The sequence below is a fragment of the Pezoporus occidentalis genome, unplaced genomic scaffold (genome assembly GCF_034315485.1).
Source record: "Pezoporus occidentalis ecotype Australia unplaced genomic scaffold, CSIRO_AGI_Poc_V1 ctg57, whole genome shotgun sequence".
Lineage (NCBI taxonomy): Eukaryota > Metazoa > Chordata > Aves > Psittaciformes > Psittacidae > Pezoporus > Pezoporus occidentalis.
The window spans coordinates 1848508-1867702 of record NW_026915910.1 but is presented as its reverse complement, the minus strand read 5'-3'; the positions used below and the strand labels follow the sequence as shown (position 1 = coordinate 1867702).

Here is a 19195-nt window from a genome sequence, read left to right as displayed (position 1 = left end):
CCCAGAAAATACCTTTATTTTTGACTCCCCAATTCAGGTTGTCTTTTGCTGTTTGCTGTATGCTTTCACTTTATCTCTGAGCTGATCCAAACTATGTGACCTCTGCCATGACAGGAAGAATCAAAGGTGAAGAAAGCTCTTATGCTGTTTCTGTAATAGTGACTTTAAAGTAGTGAATTTCTAATGAACAGTGGCTCAAGTGTGGGTGCTGGAACTTGACTGTCTATGCTATCACACAGCTATGTCACATGGTTTTAGTCCAAGCCAACTGGCTCCCACCCAGATAAGGCTCAGGAGCCTTCATGGGAAAGATGAACCACAGGAGCATTCGGTGACCACAGACACAGGTGCCTCAACCTTCCTAAAATTTCCCTCCAACATCCATTGTGGCTGTCAAACGTCAGCACTTCATCCTCAGCATCTGTCTCAGAGGGATAGCTGACAACTCATAGTTTGGTATCCATCTCCCCATGTTATGTTTGCAAAACATACTTCACAGTAGGGAACCTATTTGCTTCCTGGATCTACTTCTACTTTGATAACACCACTTATATTTGCTTTAAGGATATTTTATATACTCACAAGGGGATAAAAGCAGCTAAGTGTACATAAGAATTGGTCCCACCGAATCTCCACCTTTCCTTTTATCACACATAATAGGAAAAGCAAGTGTTTCAGAGCTTGAACGCCACCCATTCAGGGTAAATGGGTGCAAATGCTTCATCATTGTTGCAATGCCAGCGAAATGAACAAATTTGCCCCCTGGGTTGAAGCTAAAGGAACAAAATTCTTCAGCCCTGCCTAAAATCACATGGGCCTGCTTGGTTCGCCTGATGTTGTTCCATGGTGATTCACAAGCACTTCTCTGCCTTGCTTTCTACTCTGCTGTGTGATGCTTGGCAGCCAGCTGCACAGTTAAAGCTGTGCAGAGAGCAAACTAATGTCCTGGATGCTTTTTTTTTTTTTTTTTTGCAAACAAGCTCCTGCTTCAGAGACAACTATAGAAAATTACCAAACAGGCAAGGTCTGGACAGAATCAGCAAGTGTTTAGTGCTGTTGGAAAATAAAGTCAGATTGCATGGTGTGATAGCCATGTGATCCCTTTCCTAACATGCATAATTCCTCTTAGTAACAACAACAGGCTTACTGCTTGGCAAATACTGATTAAGGCAAAAAAACCTTCTCTGGATTGTAGCCTGTCCTTTGCACCTGCAACAGCTGAGCTATGGAAAGTTGACTTCAGGCCATATTTAATAAAAGTCTTACCTTGGTGTCACAATAATGAACCTGCAGACATCCCGCCCAGCAGCGTGACCTGGAGCACCTATCTTAAGTGTTCAGACATTCAACACAGTCAAAAGGAGAGCACTGAATTTCTGAGGAGTGACTCAGAACCTCTAAGTGTACAGGTACAAGTCCAGGGAGACAGGGTGTCTGTGCAGGGCAATTAAGAGTTCCTGCGTGCTGAGTGAGAAGATGCTGAGTGCCAGTCAGCTGGAAATACCAAGCCCAGACTTACATCTGAATAGACACCTACCTACTGGCTTGGTCCTCTCAGAAGCTAGCTGACGTGGCAGAGAAGCCTTTCCTAAAGATCAGCTGGAGGTCCTCACTAGCAGTGCATCAGATGTTCACCACCTGACAACAGCACTCACCTGAAGGAGAGGGGATGCAGACCCCGCAGGAAGGCACAAGCAGAAGGTGGAGGCTGACTTGACTGTGGTGCCCATGGTGTACTCTTTCCTCTCTGGGAAGGGTTTCTGCTGCCACTGTTGCTGTCACTATGTGCAACCCGTTTTACAGCAGTTTGTCAGGAAGAGTTAGCATGCCTGGCAGGTTTGCCTAGCCTGGGATTCTACAAGCAGGAAAAAAAAAAAAAAAAACAAAAAAAAACAAACAAAAAAAAACAGACCAAAAGTGGAGGGAATTCCCAATTTTGCTTTCGTTTGCTTTTTTAGACTCAATAGTGAAAGCTATTCTATTCTGGCTGACCAAATCTCACACCCAGAGCTTCCATGCAGGCCAACAGTTGCAGGTTTTGGACAGAGAAGAGAGGTGATAATTTTTCGGACACAAAATTCAGGAGGAGTCGGGAGCCCTCCTTGCAGGCTTGGTGCAGTTCAAGCCTCCTTAGCTTGCTGAAAAGCACCCTTCTCACTTTGGAATTACAGCAGAGAACACTTATAGGTTTCTTCAAGAAAAACAAGGAAGCAACAAGGACTGTCACCAGCAGTTATCATTCCGTGCTTTCAGCCTCTGCTGGTGGAAGAGAAATGAGGGATCTTTCCTGCACTTTGGACAGAACTTTATCCCTTCATTCCTGTGCACATCTGGTACCTGGTGCCACACGCTGCTGTGACATTCATGGCACCATTGCTCTCAGAAGAGCCTTTTGTACTTGGTCTGTAATCAGCTCCAAATCTGCTAAATATGTTAACCTGATTGTAACCATTGTAACAAGTGGAAGAAAAGAAGTAAGAAATTTAAGCTTACAATGTGCCAACTATTCTAAAAACTGGAGCATTGTTGATAGTAAATAAGAGAGAAACAACAAAAGGGGAGTCAGAGGAATCTGAGTCTTTCATGGTCACTGATGTGCAGCTAAACACAGCCAAATGTGGTGTAAAGTAATATGTTTGAGGGAAAGGTCTGAACTTGAAAGTATATATTTGAATGTGACAGTCATTCACTATACACTAGCCAGGAAAAGAAGGCTGATTTCATTCAAGAAAAATAAATCTCTGAACACTACACAGACCATGTATGCATTAATAAAGACAAAGAAAAAAAAATAATGCAAGCATAATTTAAGCTCTGTCAGAGGGGAATCACAGTGACCAGTAAATTCAAAGCAGCACAAGAGGTACTAAGTTAGTTATCAAGATATTATTAAACTAGCGAAATTAAGCCCAGCTGGGAAACTCTGAAGAGTGTCCTACAGGTAGTGTTGTCAGGTACCAGTGATGATGAAATATCAGCTTCAGGTGTTGTTACCTCTACCCTTAGTACACTGACTGGTGACCAAGAAGCACACTCAGATTTAATTAGCAAGCTTTCTGTATGTATCTAAGTAAAGGTAGCACCTGCATATTTAAATTATGGCAACTTCAGATGTTCTCAGCTTCCCACTGCACTGGCCCCTATAGAGACACACACACACCCCCCCTTCAAAGGCAGTCTAAAACAATACAGCAGGTAGTGATGGTCTTTCCGTTGTCAATGGTCAGTGGAGGAGGAGAACACTGAAATACTGTGGTCACAGATGATATCAGAGGGCCAGATCTTTATTTTTTTCATAACCACAGAAAGCCTCTGAGAACACACTAAACTGCAGGTACAAAGACGTGTCTACTTCAGTGAAAACCAGCTGTTGCTGGTGTGGAAGGTGACTCTCTGTGCTCCTCACAGTAAGAGCAAACTGACTCTGGCAAACGACACTGGAGGGAAAATCCTTGGTTTTAGCAACGCTGTGGTTCTGCAACAGTGCACATGGTCTGAGGTGCATTCAGAAACACTCATCCCCAGCAAAGTGCTGGGAACTTGCATCAGGAAGATGACATCCAAGCAGCTTGAGGTGGGATTCCCACCAGTGGCTCTGCGGAAATCAGGTATCTCAGGGTGATCAGTCCAATGCTGACCTTCCTCAGAGGCAAGCTTATTCTCAGCAGGGAAAGAAAACCTTTCACACTTAACAGATTAGGCTGATTAAGAACTAACAAGAACTGGAGAAGCAACAGGAGTGGCCTCCTCCACTCTGCCTCCAGAGAAAAATCTGGCTTTTATTACAAAATTCCAGTCTTGAGCTTCCTCCCACAGGATAGACCAAGGAGGCCCAGACTTGCATGAATTAACCAAAAATAACACTTCCAGGGAGGGAGAGGATGACTGAGGGAATTCCTGATGGGATGCAGAGGCCTCTCCCCTCCTTCTCACCAGTTCAACTCCAGAAGAAGTCAGGAGAAAGGAGGAAAAGCCTCTGGCTTTCAGCTGTTCTGTGCCATTAACCGATTTGCTGGAAAGCGAGTGACTGCCACAAGTAACAACACATCAGGCAGCCCCAAGCCAGTGGACAGAACAAGAAGAACTGTCCTTCCAGCCTCTGCATTAATCTCTTTTAAACAGCTGTGAGTCACACAGTGGCAAGGCTCAAATTGATAGCAAGCTTCAGTCTCCAGCACCAAATATGCTTTTAAAATAGTCAAAGCAAACAGGATAGATTTAGAGAGGAAAGGGGACATGCACCTTTTTGGCTATGTTTGTTCAGCAGTGCGAATGTCATCTGGTTGATCCTGACCATCTCTACATATTCTCATTGCTAAGGCAGTGTTCCATAAACAGAGCAGAGATCAACAGCTCCCGACAGCAAGGAGATGAGGACTGTCCTCAGGTAGCGGCACTGCATTAGGAGGAAAACAAGAGATACATGCAGGGGAGCTGAAGACTCACTAGAGCATGTAAATGTTACCTTCATTTGTGCATCAGCACTGAAATACCACAAGAACTGGAGCTGGAGCTACACAAGAGCAAAGCAGATGAACACAGTGTGTCTGATTCAGCCTGGGGACAGACAGGACACAGCCAGAAAGCACCCTCGAGAATTAGCAGGCCAAGGCTACCCCAAAACACTGCTGCTATTCCCTGGGTGAACCCCATCAGAAACTGTTGCAGATATCAGGCAGCATGATCCTAGGGAGCAGCAGAGCATCCTTGGAGCAACCTCAGGCAGGGCAGGGAGCATCACACCAAGCTCAAGCACTGACACAGGGAAAAGCAGCTCAGAGAAAAGGACCACCAGAGCCATGGCAAGACACCAGTGATGAGAGATCTCTCCTGGAGATCCCAGTGGCCACCATGGGCTTGTGGAGCAGCAAAGGGTCTGGCTCAGGGACTAGAAGTAGCACAGATCCACTGCTGCAAAGCAAGACTTGTTTGCCCTGCCCCTGTGCAAAACTGAGAAGGAGGCAAGGTAAATCACATGCTCACTCCACCTTCTGGCAGAAAGTTTTCACAACCTTAAGCCTCACACAGGACTGGTTCCCGACTGCAGTGAAGTGGCCACAGAGAGGGCTTTACTCAAGGTAGTACTTTGGTGAGGTAATTCAAGACAACAGGATTAAACTGAAACAGACAATTTATGTTGTGCAACAGGAAATATTTCCAGACAGTAAAGTCTGTTGGGCTCCAGAGCACTTTCCCAAGGTAAGCAGCCGAACTGGAATCTCCATCCCCTGACTCAGCTGTCAAGGCCACATGAGCACTGAAAGTGTGGTGTGGAGAACACACTCACACAAGGAGAGACAGAAGAGGGACCCTAATCTTTGCTTTTACAGCAGTTCTATGTAAAAGCAGGGACCTAGCATTTGCTTTTGCATAGAACAGGCTTCCATTAACAGAACAAAAAGCTGAGATTCTGGGCAAGCAAGAAAGCCAAAAAAGCCAGAAAGTTCTTGGTGGTACTCAGGACCCTTAATTTCCCACCATGATCTCACCTTGAGTGGGTTTCTCTTGTCTTGCTTTCTCCTTTGCAAGTCACAGAAAATAGCACATGGTTCTTATCTGCCCTCAACTGCTGTAAATCAGGAATAATTCCACTGAAATCAATGGAGTGAGGTCAGCTTAAAATAAAGTGGATTCACATTTAGATCCAAAATAATTAAGGATTAAATTATATTCATCTCCCACTATAGCACCTATAGGTAGAGTTTTAGGATAATTTAGAAAAAGACTCATCTCTCAATACATATATGTATGGATGGGTTTCTAAAGGAGGTCAGGTCCTGTGCACCATTCAAGCACCCAAAAGAGGCAAGTGAAGCACAGTTAGCCCACCCCATCACCTTGAATGGGCAATGACTCAATTCACCTTAGAGCTGAGCTGCCTGTTGGACCCCTACAAAATGGTCAGTCTGACACTTCATTTCCTTTCATATCAAGAAATACAGAGCACAGTTCCAGGTAAATACTGTTTCTTCAGCTCCTTAGAGGTGCTGGGAGGGACTCCTGCTACAGCTTCTCTCCTCCTTCTGTTACATGAGCTCATTAGCTCTTGGCTCTGTCTCTGCTAGTAAACTAAACCATGCCAGAGCCCATTCTTCAGCCCTGAAGCCAACTGGCACGGCCTGACGCCTACGTATTATTAAACACTCTTACACTCTGAAACAAGGTGGCTGCATCCAAACTGCCTTTCTAGAGTGCCCTGGCCCATCCGAACTCCCACCAACACACAGAAGTTGTCTCAGACCAGCCCACGTGTATCACCAGTATGTAGCACATACCATCAAGACCAGCTCACTTGTACAGGTACAAGCCAGCTGTGGGAAATGCTGAAGGTGAAGAAAACTTCCTAATAAATCAGTAAGGAGTGGCACAGTACTCAGAGTCTGCGAGATGGGAAAACCCAGAAGAAGTATTTCCTATTCAACTTGGTTTTTAAAAAAATGTGGCTTTCAAATAGGAACTGTGAAACAAACCTTGAGCTTTTACCTAGAAAATGACTCCAGGCAAAGCTGTCAGCAAGGTCTCCTGGGTCCCCCAGTGCTCATGGCAGCAAGACAAGGGATGCCAAGGCTGGACAGGGAGCCTGAACTTTCCCCAGCCATGGGAGGTGATGTGACTTGGCTGGAAGCCAGGGCAAAGGTTTGCTGTGCTCAGGGTGTGCCCAAAGCCCCCTTTCTTCATTCCCCATCTTGCACCTTTTTCCACTGCATTCCCACTGGGGAGCGGGGCAGATGGGACTGTACTGCAAAACTAACATAAAAGTAAGGGGAGTTGATGGAGCAACACGAATCAAACAACGACTTGGAAGTAAATACACTGTACACAAAGCCTTAGGGTCATTTTTCCCAGGGACAACTCCAAGGCTTTTCCCCTGCCCCCTTATAATTAGCTGTTAAACGCCCTACATATAATTGACCTTTCTAAATGCTGCTGCGTAGCTGGAGGTGTTGGGAACTAATCCTGCCTGTGAAGACCCAAGGGTTGTGCAGCGCTGACTCCATCTGATGGTGTATAATGCTCTCCAAGCGCTTTTTTTCCCTCACTTACTGACACGCTGAAATTTACTGCTGTGTGACAGTGAGTTCAAGAAAGCCTTTTAACTCTGAAACCTCCGGGAACCGGCTCCAGCACATGCTTCAGGATTTATCCTTCAGTTTGTTACGCCTTGTTTGTCCAAGAAACAGTCAAGACTGAACGAGTCAGGAATGACAGAAATAGTACATGAAGTCACAGTCACTCCACTTTAAAGCACAAGCATTTGTGTAATTTTCCTATCAAATAAATAAATATATGTGTTTAGCGCGCAAATAAGGAAATGGCACAGGAAAGAAAGGCATCACAGATGCCAGCTGACTTATGCCTGCTCCTCCAAGCAAGTATAATGCAGTTTCTCACAAGTCTCAGTCCTTTCTGGTCAGAAAAGCAATCGCCAGCACCTTACACACACACAAACCCCTTAAAGCCACTGCAAGCAAGTCCTAGGAGAAACCTGTAAACACTAGACTGAAGCTGAAAGCCAAACACGTAAGTGAAAATGTTGAGCACCCTCCTTGCTCTTTCTCTTACCTCTGTTCACTGCCTTCGTGGCTTCTGTACAGAGGTTTCTCCCTCCCTTAAACAGCTCTTTTTTACCATCAGTCACAACAAGCTAACAGCGTCTGCAACGCAGCATCTGTGCCAGCCCTCGCTGATGCTGACCTCTCCTACGGCGTGAGACCCACAGCTGGCTCCAGCACAACCAGCACTGCCCAGCCACGGTCCCTTCACACCGCTGGACCGCACCGCAGCCCCTCAACCATCCACCACCCAAACCCACAGTACCAGCAAACCGCAGCCGCATCGCTCCCCACCACCTGCGTGGACGGGACCACAGCCATCGGTGGCAAAGTTTGCAAGAGAGAAGGACATTTTCGCTCTCACCACTGTGGGTTCACAGCAGCCTGGGAAATACAGCCAAGCTGCTTGGAGAGAAGAAAGTTGTTTCACCATTCGGTTTCTCCGGCGTTGTCAGCAGCAGGCTGGGAGCTGAGCCCGTGGGGAGCGCAAGAGTAGGAATGCGGTGTGACAGGCGAGAGCGTGAGGTATGCCCCTGCCCTCACATCCTCCCCAAAAGCAGCCAGCCGGGAGGGCGGACGCCCTGTGCGTCTGCAGGCGGAGAGGAGAGCGGAGCAGAGCGCGGGAGCGAGTGTCGAGGAGGGCAGCAACAGGAAATGACACAGAAACTTCACCAGGCTCCAATCCAAACTTGGCCCCCGACATGAAAGAAAGGGGAGGCAATGGGGGGGGGAGAAGAGAAATTTTTCCCCGTCATTAACCAGCCTAAAAATCTGCTGACTGGAAACAAAAAAAAGAAAAAAAACAGCTCTGTGACAAGTCTTATTAAAGCAAGGAATGAAGGGAGGGGAGAGGGGGGATTCCCGTCAGAGTTTATTTATTTGAGCAGGAGTGGTGTGATGATGTTAGACACTGAGAGTAAAATGTTGTTTTCAGCAGCTTTCTGGCTTTTCTAAACTCCTTGAACGCTCCAGCTTGTGCCTGAGGGCAGCAGGGAGGAAGCAACGTCCCTTTAAACCCTAACTAACTCTGCCTGGGGTTGCAGCAGTCGCTCTGGAAAGCAGCGCTGAGCACAGCTTCTGGTGTGTGGGGCCGGCAAAGAGATGGGCCAGTGCTGCTGGGGTCCTTTGCCCAGCCTGGTGAGAAGCACAGTGCTCCACACGCCTCAGGGAGAAGGCAAGCAGCACCCAAGCACCAGCGGGGCATGATGATAGTATGACCCATAGAAGCAGAAAATGCCATTGGGTGTGTGGTCAAGCCTTTGCCTCGACAAAGGCAAGATACTGCCTTAATTGAACAAAGCTGGTTGGATCTCTTCCAGCAAGGCAATTCATAGAATCATAGAACAGTCTGCATTGGAAGAGACCTTGAAGATCATCTAGTTGGATAAGATGTCTGCGCAACAGGTCATTATAGACTGAGGAGCAGGTCAAACGGAAACTTGATTTGGAAGTAAGCAAAACACCCCTCATCCTGCTCAAAGATGTCCTACCAGATAGAGTAAGCTCTAGGGAGTGTTGGAACCCAGCTCTAAGCTCAGATCCAGCTCTTTCCTGGGAAGAAAATATAAATATAGTCATTCTGGCCACAAATGTGAAAGTGGTAGGAGATATTTCTTCTTAAAATTGAGCTTTCACAGGCTAAAGATGTTCTCACTGAGACCTCTCCATTCCCCAGTCAGTTTAATAGGAATGTAATATTATTATTAAAGACTTTATTATTAAGACTTTTAAAATATTACTATTTAATAGGGGCATCTTAAGGCCAGGTGAGTTCACTTGTTTGATCATTTCAATAACCTGGTCTGATAGCCTGCATAGCTGAAGCCACAGAGTGGTGTCCCAAACCAACACCCTAACCACTACGAATTATGGCACATCTTTCAAGGAGACATCTCACCCTGAATCAGACTTTCAGTGAAGGACAGTCTACCCCATATAACTTATTTCAGTGGCTATCACCCTGTCAAGAATAAAGGCTGCCTTTTTAATTTGCATTTGTCTGGCCACACGACCCTCAACCCTGGCCATCTTAATCCTCAACCCTTAATCCACACTGAGAAGTTGCAGATCAGGCATGGACAGAAAACGGAAGCACCCCATAAAGTACAGCCCAACCTCGATTTACCCTCAGCACAGAAGGAGTATTTCAAGCCCAGGCATAGCTGGCATTTCTCCAGCATTCTGGTTGAAAGCACCCACACCATGCAGCTCCAAGTGGAAACCGGAGCCTGCTGTTCCATCACCATATAGGCTCAACCTTACAAAACCACAGACAAGTTATCTCATAACCTTGTCCTCAATAAATAAAATCATTGGAGCTTTTTTTAGTCTCTCACAGTAAGGCAGACTTTATGGACAGACCACAAATCGTGCCTGTCACTCTTTCAAGATCCATTTCCATTGCATTAAAGTCCTTTCTCAAATGTGCCTATCAGAAGTGGATGTGGTATTACAGAAATGATCTCAGCTGTGCTGTAAATTTTTAACACACTTAGACTGGTATCCAGTTGCTCCATCAGAAGCATCACTCTCTTTGCTGTGCCTTTGTGAAGTGGTAGCGTGTTAACAAGCTGAATTAGGGATTTATTGTTATAGTATCTTTTTACTCCAAACTTCAACCTTAAATACAAAACACTTCAAGATTTGGCATTTCTACAGCATTCAACATAGGCTTTGATCCAAACAAGGGCTTTGACCTGTCTAACCTTTGGTGTATTTTTTTTCACTCTCGTGAATGACTTCAGCACAATCTTAAGGCATGGGTTGTCACTCCCTTAACAAGAGGTTATTTTCAATTAATAAAAGAAATATAAACAGAGCCTTGTACTGAGTTCAAGTAGGCTCAGAATAGTTATGCCCTTAAAACAGATGTCTAAGGCTGTGTCTCTTTTCAGATCAGAGCTAGTATACTGTCAAGAAGAGGTCTTGCAGATCTGTTTGTTCAACCAGCTCAAAAAACTATTATCAGCTCCAAACCCTGACATACTCCAGTGTGGTCCATTGAAGTCAGTGGATGGGGCAGCCCGGGATGCAGATTAGGGTATCCAGGCCAAAATCGGATTTACAAGCTCTTTATAGATTAGAGAGAACAGCAGAAGGGAATTAGATAGCACCATACTATTTCAAAGTAAGAACAGCCCTGTATCAAACCCATCAATACCCTATTTCCCCATGGTTCTGATCCTGACAAGGTAAAATAATAAAACCAGAAGACAAAGAGACTAAGAAACGTTTGGTGCACCTTATAATGAACTAAACAGGGTGAGGGGTTGGTCTTTGGCCCTGCTGTCAGTAGGCACAGTCCAGCCACATGCATGTTGGAGGCTAAATGCCCTTAACCTCCAAAAGAGGACAGCTCTATCTAGACTGCTTGTTGGCAACAAGCTCTGACCTGTGCTAAAGTTCGAGCCATGCCAGAGATCATGCCACCAAGCATGGTAAACTTTAACACCATGGATATAAGTTTTCCAGTGGCAGGGGCCTGGTGCTATTTAATTAACTTAAGCAGTTAACTAAAACATAGCTGGTGTCAGAATGACAAGTTACCCAAAAGCTCTGCAAGACTGTTTCTTTATCCTGAAGCCTTGGATAAATGCATGCTTGCCCCTATGAATCTCAGACTTTTCTACACAGCTTTAACCCTTATTTCTTGCACTTCAGACATTGAATTTTATCTGTGAACTGCCCAAGGCAAGGAGCACATCTACTGCTAGAGTTTTGTCCTTACAGTTCAAAGCATAAGTACAGCTCCTTAAATCCATGGGTTGAGATGTATCTCCATTCAGCTTAGCCATCTCAAAGGTAGATCTGAACTAAACAGCTGTACTGTCTTCCTGTGGTTAATAAAGAGAGACTGGCACTTGTGGCAGATAATTTGTCTTATCCAAACATAGTTTAAAACAGGTGAGATGAATGATGTATAACCTTCAGAACTGCCCTCCTGCTCCAGGGACTACAGAGGGGGCCTAGCTGATTCTTTCAATATCTGCACCTAATTTTTCAGTGTCTAACATGGGCCAAAAGCAAGATATGTGCTTGCCTGACATAAGACAACACAGATTACTTCATATCTATAAAATATCTATAAATATGATAATAGTGTCATCGTGCCTTTTGATGCAAGAAGCAAGTAATTGTGTGTATCCTCTGAATGAGGTAGACACTGATTAGGCCATTAGGTTTCATGCAGTTACTGCTGGAGCCCAATAAGTTCTGTGGCACTTAAGTGTAACTTCTCAGCAGGGCATCCACTCTAGATTCCAAGGTGTCAAGAGCCACCATGTCCTTCATTTGCTCATTATCCTGAGAGTAATAAATGAGTTTTAAATGTGAATTAATATGAGATAGCTTCCTTCATTTGGCTTTGTCGTACATTTGTGTATATAATATCTCTTTGCTAGGTGTCATTTTCTTTCTCTAAAAATACTAACTCAATATATTCAATCAGCTTTTTTGAAAGTTTGTTCTGACAAACTAAGCTCACTCATAAATAGCACCTGCAGTGATACCCTGAAAAGATACAGTCAACACATTTGAGAGTAGTCACTTTGCAATTAGCTTGGTTGACAATGAACATCACATTTCCATTTTTACCTAAAAGTAGAAGTAGCAGCAGGAAAAAGGCATGTCTTGAAAGGACAGGGTTTGCCTGTTGATTTGTGAGGATGTGCAACAAGCAACCTCTTTCTGATAGCCATTCACCCATGAGGTGTTTAAGTCTACAAGGTTTAGCTTTCCGATCTAGAGAGTGATTAATTTGATTCTAGAGAGAAATAATACACTTTTTTTCCTTTCTCTTTCTTCACTTATTTATTTAAAATTTTCCATATGAGAACTGTCCAGAGCTCAGCTTGAAATCCAATGGCATCGTGATCCACAGTGGAAACCAGTGGAACCTGTGGATAAATGACCCACAGTACCCTGGATAGGCCTAGAAGAGAGGAACCAATCTTTTTTATCCTATTGGTATATCTATAACTAAAAGCACAACATTAACTGTGTGCCAAAACACAGTTTTTATTAGCAATACTTTCACCTTGGTTTATCATTCAGGGGAAACAACTTCTATTTGAAAGACTGTCTTGAACCGCTTACAGCAGCAGGATTAAAGTCTGCTAAATTCAAACAGAAGGAACAGTCTTACACAATATTTTTTGCTCAGTACCTTTTATTTCATACTAGAATGCCTGAATCCCACAAGCAAAATTATAATGCCACAGAGATTAGGCCTTTCCTGACTTTTGCAGTTTCATAGAGATCACTGCAGTTTTCATACATTAACATTTGATTACTTGCTATTTTACAAAAAATATTCCTAGACCTTTCCAGGCATGCCTACTCCTTCCCATATTATTTTTGGTATTTATGAAGCCAGCAACACAGACTTCACAGACAAATGACCTTTAAAAATGAATGAAGATCTGTAACATTTCCATCCTACATATTTTACAGCAGGAAAAAACCTGGTTCCAGCTTCTCCCCTCTCCCTGCTCCCCCCATACAAATAAGAATTGTTTCTCTCAGGTCTATCCCTCTCCAACTGACCTACAAATGGCTTTCTCATAACTCAGCAGACTAGTTTAGTTCTCAGATGGATTTATCATTAACCACATAAGCACATGTTGTCCATTCTGTCCAACCTAATGAATGTGCTATAAATAAAATACCTCTAAAAGCAGGTTTCACCATACTTATCCAAGCTGTTGCTGCAAGTCCTTGTAACTCTCAAACCCACTTATGTTAGAAACATTAATCACTTGATTATAATTCAAAGCATCAGCTTTCTACAGCTGAAACTCCCTAACACTTGACTTTGGCTAGACCTCTAACCTCAACTTATCACTTTCAGGCATACTCCACATTTTCTTCTCTAATCTGTCACTAAGGCAGAAAAGACATGGGAAGTCACTTTTGAAAGGTATTTTTAACCTAGGAGTGTCTAATTAAAAGGAGAACTTGCTATGGAAACTCTAAAACAAAACCTTTCTCACTTTACTTGGTGTAGCAATCTGAAAATACCAGAAGTGTATTTCACCAAAACTCATGTAACTTAAAATCAAAGCAATGTGAACAAAAAAAAAAAAAAAAAAAAAGAAGGAAATTCTTTTAGAAAATACATCATGAGTGTAATTCCTACTTATCCCAAAAATATTTTATATGATCATAGGATTATCTGTAGAGCTTTGTATTGTCCATCTTGAATGAAGGAAGCTGAATCAGGCCAACTATTATTCTGACTTGTTCATTCGTTAGGAGTCTACATGGACACTTTGGGTTGTTTTCTACTTACTTGGGTTAACCATATAGTGATCATACTCCATCTTGACCAAACTTTTAAAACCCTAGAGAAACAAAAGCTTAATTGTAGGAAATTATTTTTAAACATCATAAGATTTAGTTTGGAAATAGAAAGACAAAGATAAAGGTCCCAGAAGGACAGCTACAGCTAATGAGAGCCTGAGAGCAAATGATCACACATTCTCAGTTCTTCTGATGGATGTTCTTCTATCCTTATTAATCAGAAGTTTGTGATGTCAATAAATCAGTGAAGTATGATAACAGATGAAGGTGAGTTTGGACGTAAAATGATCCATGGTAAAGGATTACAGTAAAGGAGAAAAAGGAGGGGGAGCCAAATACAGTTTTATAAACTGCATCCTCAGCTTGCAAGGACTTGTAGATAATAAATGTCATTCCTTTTCTACATTATCTTGGAGATTAAGAATGTTTCTCAATGCATAACTGCTGGGAAGCCTCTGTAGCACCTTCTCCAGTTACTACTCCAAGAGTTTTACATTACATCAGTTGCTTTATTTTTCCATCAATTATGATTTAATTTACAAAGAGGAACTTAAAAGTACCTTTTTTCTTTCAACTTCTTTTGGAGGAAGTGGGTTCCAGTGGCAGAAATGAAGAATCCAGGCAGAACACCGATATTTTTGACCTTCCAAGGTTTGTCAGATTCTGCTTTGAGACTGAGTACAACATTATCCTGGCTGAGTGATCCTGTGTCACAGAGGTGTCAGCAAGGTCTCTACACCTCCAATTAGTCCATATACAGAGTTCTTGGTTTCTGTATTCAGCAAAAGCACCCATCTATCGATCTACAAGTATCACAGTTTGTGGTTTTCAAGAAAAGCATTTCCCAGAGCACTTCAGAAGTAGATAAATGCATTTGAGATAATATTAATGGCAAATCAGTTCCATTTTCTGCCTTCTAGTAGTGGTTTTTATGCTGCGGAATACACCCTGGTCACCTGAAGCAAGCCAAATTCATGCTTATGTGCTACAAATTCAAAATGGAATGTTATTAAAATAAGGCAGTTTGCCAATAAGGCAAAAATTTGCCTTAAGCAATGAAAGCCAGAGGCATACCAGACACCGAGGAGAGAAAGGACAGAAGTGCATTGGATGCCTTTGAGGGTGCTTTCAACTGAAATACAAACTTAGATGTTTCCCATGTAGGCTTTAATCAGATTTGCCAGAACACAGAGATCTACCAAGCTGGCAATGCTACCTCATGCTAGGTAGGTAAATGCATCAGCATGATCCAGATACAGTGAAGCTATGCAAGGGACATTGCAGCAGAGCACATTAGCTTGGATGTACTATGGGTATTGTCTTACTCCATGTGGAGCCAGACCAAACATTTCCATATGGTACAGTATTCTCCAGTGATACAAATTGGGGATTATAGGTGAGTTTCACTATAGTCCTCAGAGCTTCCCTTGCTGGGACTGTAGCTGAGGTGTCTCTGGCACCATCTACTCAAACATTTCTAATTCTAGATTGCATCAGCTAAGAGGGAGATAGATCAGTTGGGCAGTCAAAGGGACAGTCTTTGAAGTGATGAGATATTCCTGTAGAAAATAAGGACAATTTATGCCTGTAATGACAGCTTTGTACTCAGTGGAATATTGGGTTCAGCATTTCTCTTATTTCTGTTCTTCCCAAGGTTTCTGTATTTAGCTATGTTTAAAGGGAAGCACTGAAAACACACACAAATGGACATTAAATTACAGAATTTTTCCTCCAGGCTTTCTAAGCCATCATGAGCAAGAACAGGGGACAAGTACACGTTAACATAAATTCTAAGATGTGAATACTATTTTGCCCATATAGAAACTGAAAGAGTGGAGAAGAGGGAATACTAAGAACAAAAGACAAGAAAAAACAAGGGTGGGGGGAATGAAAAAGAAAGAAAGCCCTATAAATGTGAGGTGTCCCTGCCCATGGCAGGGGGGCTGGAACTAGATGATCTTAAGGTCCTTTCCAACCCTAACTATTCTATGATTCTATAAATGAGCTCTAGCATCTGAGAATAAGAAAGCAGAATACCTGCTGTCCAGTGTTGCAATCTGAGGTCTGCTGTGAATGAATACATGAATCTGTGGCATGGAAATGAGTCAAAATTATTGTGCCAGGGAATACACTCCACTGGAGCAGTCTAACTCATCTCAGGGGTATATGTAAGACCTACAGATTTGATTCTTGCCATATGATTCTTGCCAGATGTCTGGCTATAGATAACTGATCACTAGCAGACTATCTAAAGATAGTCTTCAGCTGAGACACACCAATTCCACTGCAAGAGCACTTAATTCTTAAAATGCAAAGAATTGAGTGCTTGCAATCAGCACAGGAATAACCTTAAATTACACCTTCATGTTAAAAAGCTCTTGAAATATGGAGGCAGCTCAAAGAAATAAAATGGTATTCAGGACCTCTTTCCGTTGCTCTTGAATGAAGTATGGTATAGATTTCTATCTCTGGATTCAGGCCTGGAAGGACATCTGGAAGTGCCTATCCTTGCATACATTAGATTTCTGCTACAGTAAAGAATTCATAACTTCCACAAATATTATAGAAGATTAAGAAAATTCCTGGCCTGAAACTAAAGATTATTGTTTATTATGTTACATTGGGACTGAACGCTTAAAAGCTGCTGATACCAAACCCATGAAGTGCCAGCTGCGGAGCCTCGGCCATAGCAATGTTCCTGCAAAGTCGGCTGTTTGAAAATCCACCCCTGAGCTAAGACAGCAAAATCTTTGCAAACCATATGGATGGCCTGAATTTGGCACAATTACACATAGCAGCCAGGAGTCACCTCACTGCAACACTCAACCGGTATTCCTTACCTACAGGAGGGATTTCAACACAAGAAAAGGAGAAGTCTTTGGCAACACACTACAAGACAAAAGAACAAACACAGCCCTTCTCAGAAAGCTCACGTGGCACGGCAGGTGTGGATAAAGCACTGCTGGCTTCCAGTTCCAGTGTTATGATGGTTGTGAAGAAACCCCCTCCCTCTTGCCATGGCATTCATTGAATTGAACAGCTAGAAAGAACTTTAAAATTGGAGGTGAAGGCTGCTCACAGGAACAGCCATGCCTCCAGCAGCAGCACTGCTGCTAGGAAGCATTACATAAAAGAGTTCATGTCAGGTCACAATGAGAAGATGATCAGAGGCAGAAACACTCCAGTAGGCATTATTTTTCCACAGCACAGCCAAATGCAGGCAATTTTTAAAACACAGTAGAACACCGGTGTGGTTGAAGACACCGTTTATGAATAGCAGGATGGCTTTGCAGTCTGTTTGCACCACTGACATCATCTTTGCTGCACTAAGTTGGTAAAAGTGACACAAATTTTCAATGAACAGTTATTTAAATTAAGGCATAGAGATCACTGAGAGATCTTCTGTGGAAACCTCCATGTTCTTGAGGCCAAAGATATGTTCCCAAAACCAAGTCCACTCAGCACTCCTCATCTGTGAGCATGTCCCATGTGCTAGAGAAGAAAACATGAAATGTAGCATCCTGAGAAGCAATGAAAGCCTTCACCCCACTTGCATAGCACTGCTGGTGCTTTCTCATTTCTAACAGAGATTACAGAGGAGAAAGAAATGAGAGTCCTCAGACTTTGTGATTCAAGTGGCTCAGCAAGGAGGGCATTTGCTCTGTCAGGAGCCCACAGGGCAGGAGCAGGGATTCCCAAAATGGGCTGCATCCCAAGCCCAGAACTGGAAAAGCTCAACTGTCCTGGAAGTGCACAGGAAAACTGTACCGTGGCACCAAAAAGGGCTTCACAAACAGGAAACTGCTGTTCTTAAGGGTTTTAGTAAGATGCTTCTTGTCATGTCTTATTAAGGGTTAATTCTATTCAGTATCTTAGAGTTGCATTTTTATCCTTAGGAAGGTGATACAAGAAACTCTGCCAGCTGAGAACATCACTGCCTGTCAGATTTCTTCTCCACTGTCTAGTCCAGCTTCCTGAAGAACTCTGAAATCATTTCTGTGCCCTGATGCTCATCTTTGTTGTCTGGAACCAGGACATCTCCAAGACATACTAAATGTCCAGAAGACAATGGTAAGGAAAAAAAAGGTCTCATCAAAATAGAACAAATTCCTTTAGAAAGTTCAGACTGTTTCAATTCTCATCCCCTTTCACTAAAAGTACATGGTGCAATTCTTTAGCATCTATGTGAAATAGAAGTGTGGCTACTGTCATAAAGGACAGTAGACAATGTTTCTATAAATACATGCACAACAAAATAAGGGCTAAGGAGAATCTCCATCCTTTACTGAATGTGGGAAGAAATATAGTGACAAAGGATGAGGAAAAAGGCTGAGGTACTTACTGCCTTCTTTACCTCAGCCTTTAATAATAAGACCAGTTGTTCTCAGGGTACCCAGCCCCCTGAGCTAGAGGACAGGATGGAAAGCAGAATGAAAGCCCCATAATCCAAAGAAAAATTGCCAGCAACCTGCTACACCACTTAGACACACGCAGGGCTATGGGACCAGATGGGATCCCACCAAGGGTACTGAGGGAGCTAGTGGAACTGCTCACAGAGCCACTTCCCATCATTTATCAGCAGTCCTGGCTAACCAGGGAGGTCCCAGCTGACTGGAGGTTAGGAAATGGGATGCCCATCTGCAAAAAGGGCCAGAAGGAGGATTCAGGGAACTGCAGGCCTGCCAGCCTGACCTCAGTCCCAGGGGAGGTTATGGAGCAGATCATATTGGGTGCCATCATACAGGACAACCAAGTGATCTGACCCATGCATGGGTTTATGAAAGGCAGGTTCTGTTTGACTAACCTGATCTCCTTCTATGATAAGGGGACCCACTTACTGGCTGACGGAAAGACTGTGGGTGTTGTCTACCTACTTTAGTAAAACTTTTGACACCATTTCCCACAGCATTCTCCTGGAAAAAGCTGTCATGTCTTGGAGAGGTGTACTCTTCACTGAAAGTGTTGTCAAGCTCTGAATAGGTTGCCAGGGAAGTGGTAGAGTCATCACCCCTGGAAGCATTTGAAAGACAAGTGGATGTGGCACATGATTTAGTGGTGGGCTTGACAGTGCTGGGTTAATGGCTGAACTTGATGATCTTAAAGGTCTTTCCCAACCTAAATGATCCTATGATTCTAAAATATGTAAGAGGATACACATTTCATAAAAATCAAACTGCCTTAAAATTTTATCAAAATAATTCACTCCGTTTCAACACTCCTCCCCAGAGGGGACGTTGTGAAAACAATAGCTGAAAGATGCATAATAATTTTGCTTAATGTACTACTGGAAGATGTTCAAATGCTCATCTGACAGGTGCAGGAATAGAACAGAAAATAAAATA

General features: G+C 43.3%; 1 protein-coding gene across 9 annotated transcripts in view; it reads right to left on the bottom strand.

The window, feature by feature from the left end:
- The window catches only part of EVA1A (eva-1 homolog A, regulator of programmed cell death), a 202393-nt gene that overhangs the window by 55654 nt on the left and 127544 nt on the right, over nt 1-19195 (bottom strand). For 2 of the 9 annotated variants that reach the window (XM_062638446.1, XM_062638444.1), the window contains exon 1: nt 7984-8327. The exons of 4 other annotated variants lie outside the window; for them this stretch is intronic. The gene's annotated coding sequence lies outside the window, so the exon portion shown is untranslated. Of the gene's footprint in view, nt 1-7917; nt 8330-19195 lie in introns of those variants that run through there. 3 more of the 9 variants (XM_062638447.1, XM_062638445.1, XM_062638448.1) reach the window with 3 other exon arrangements.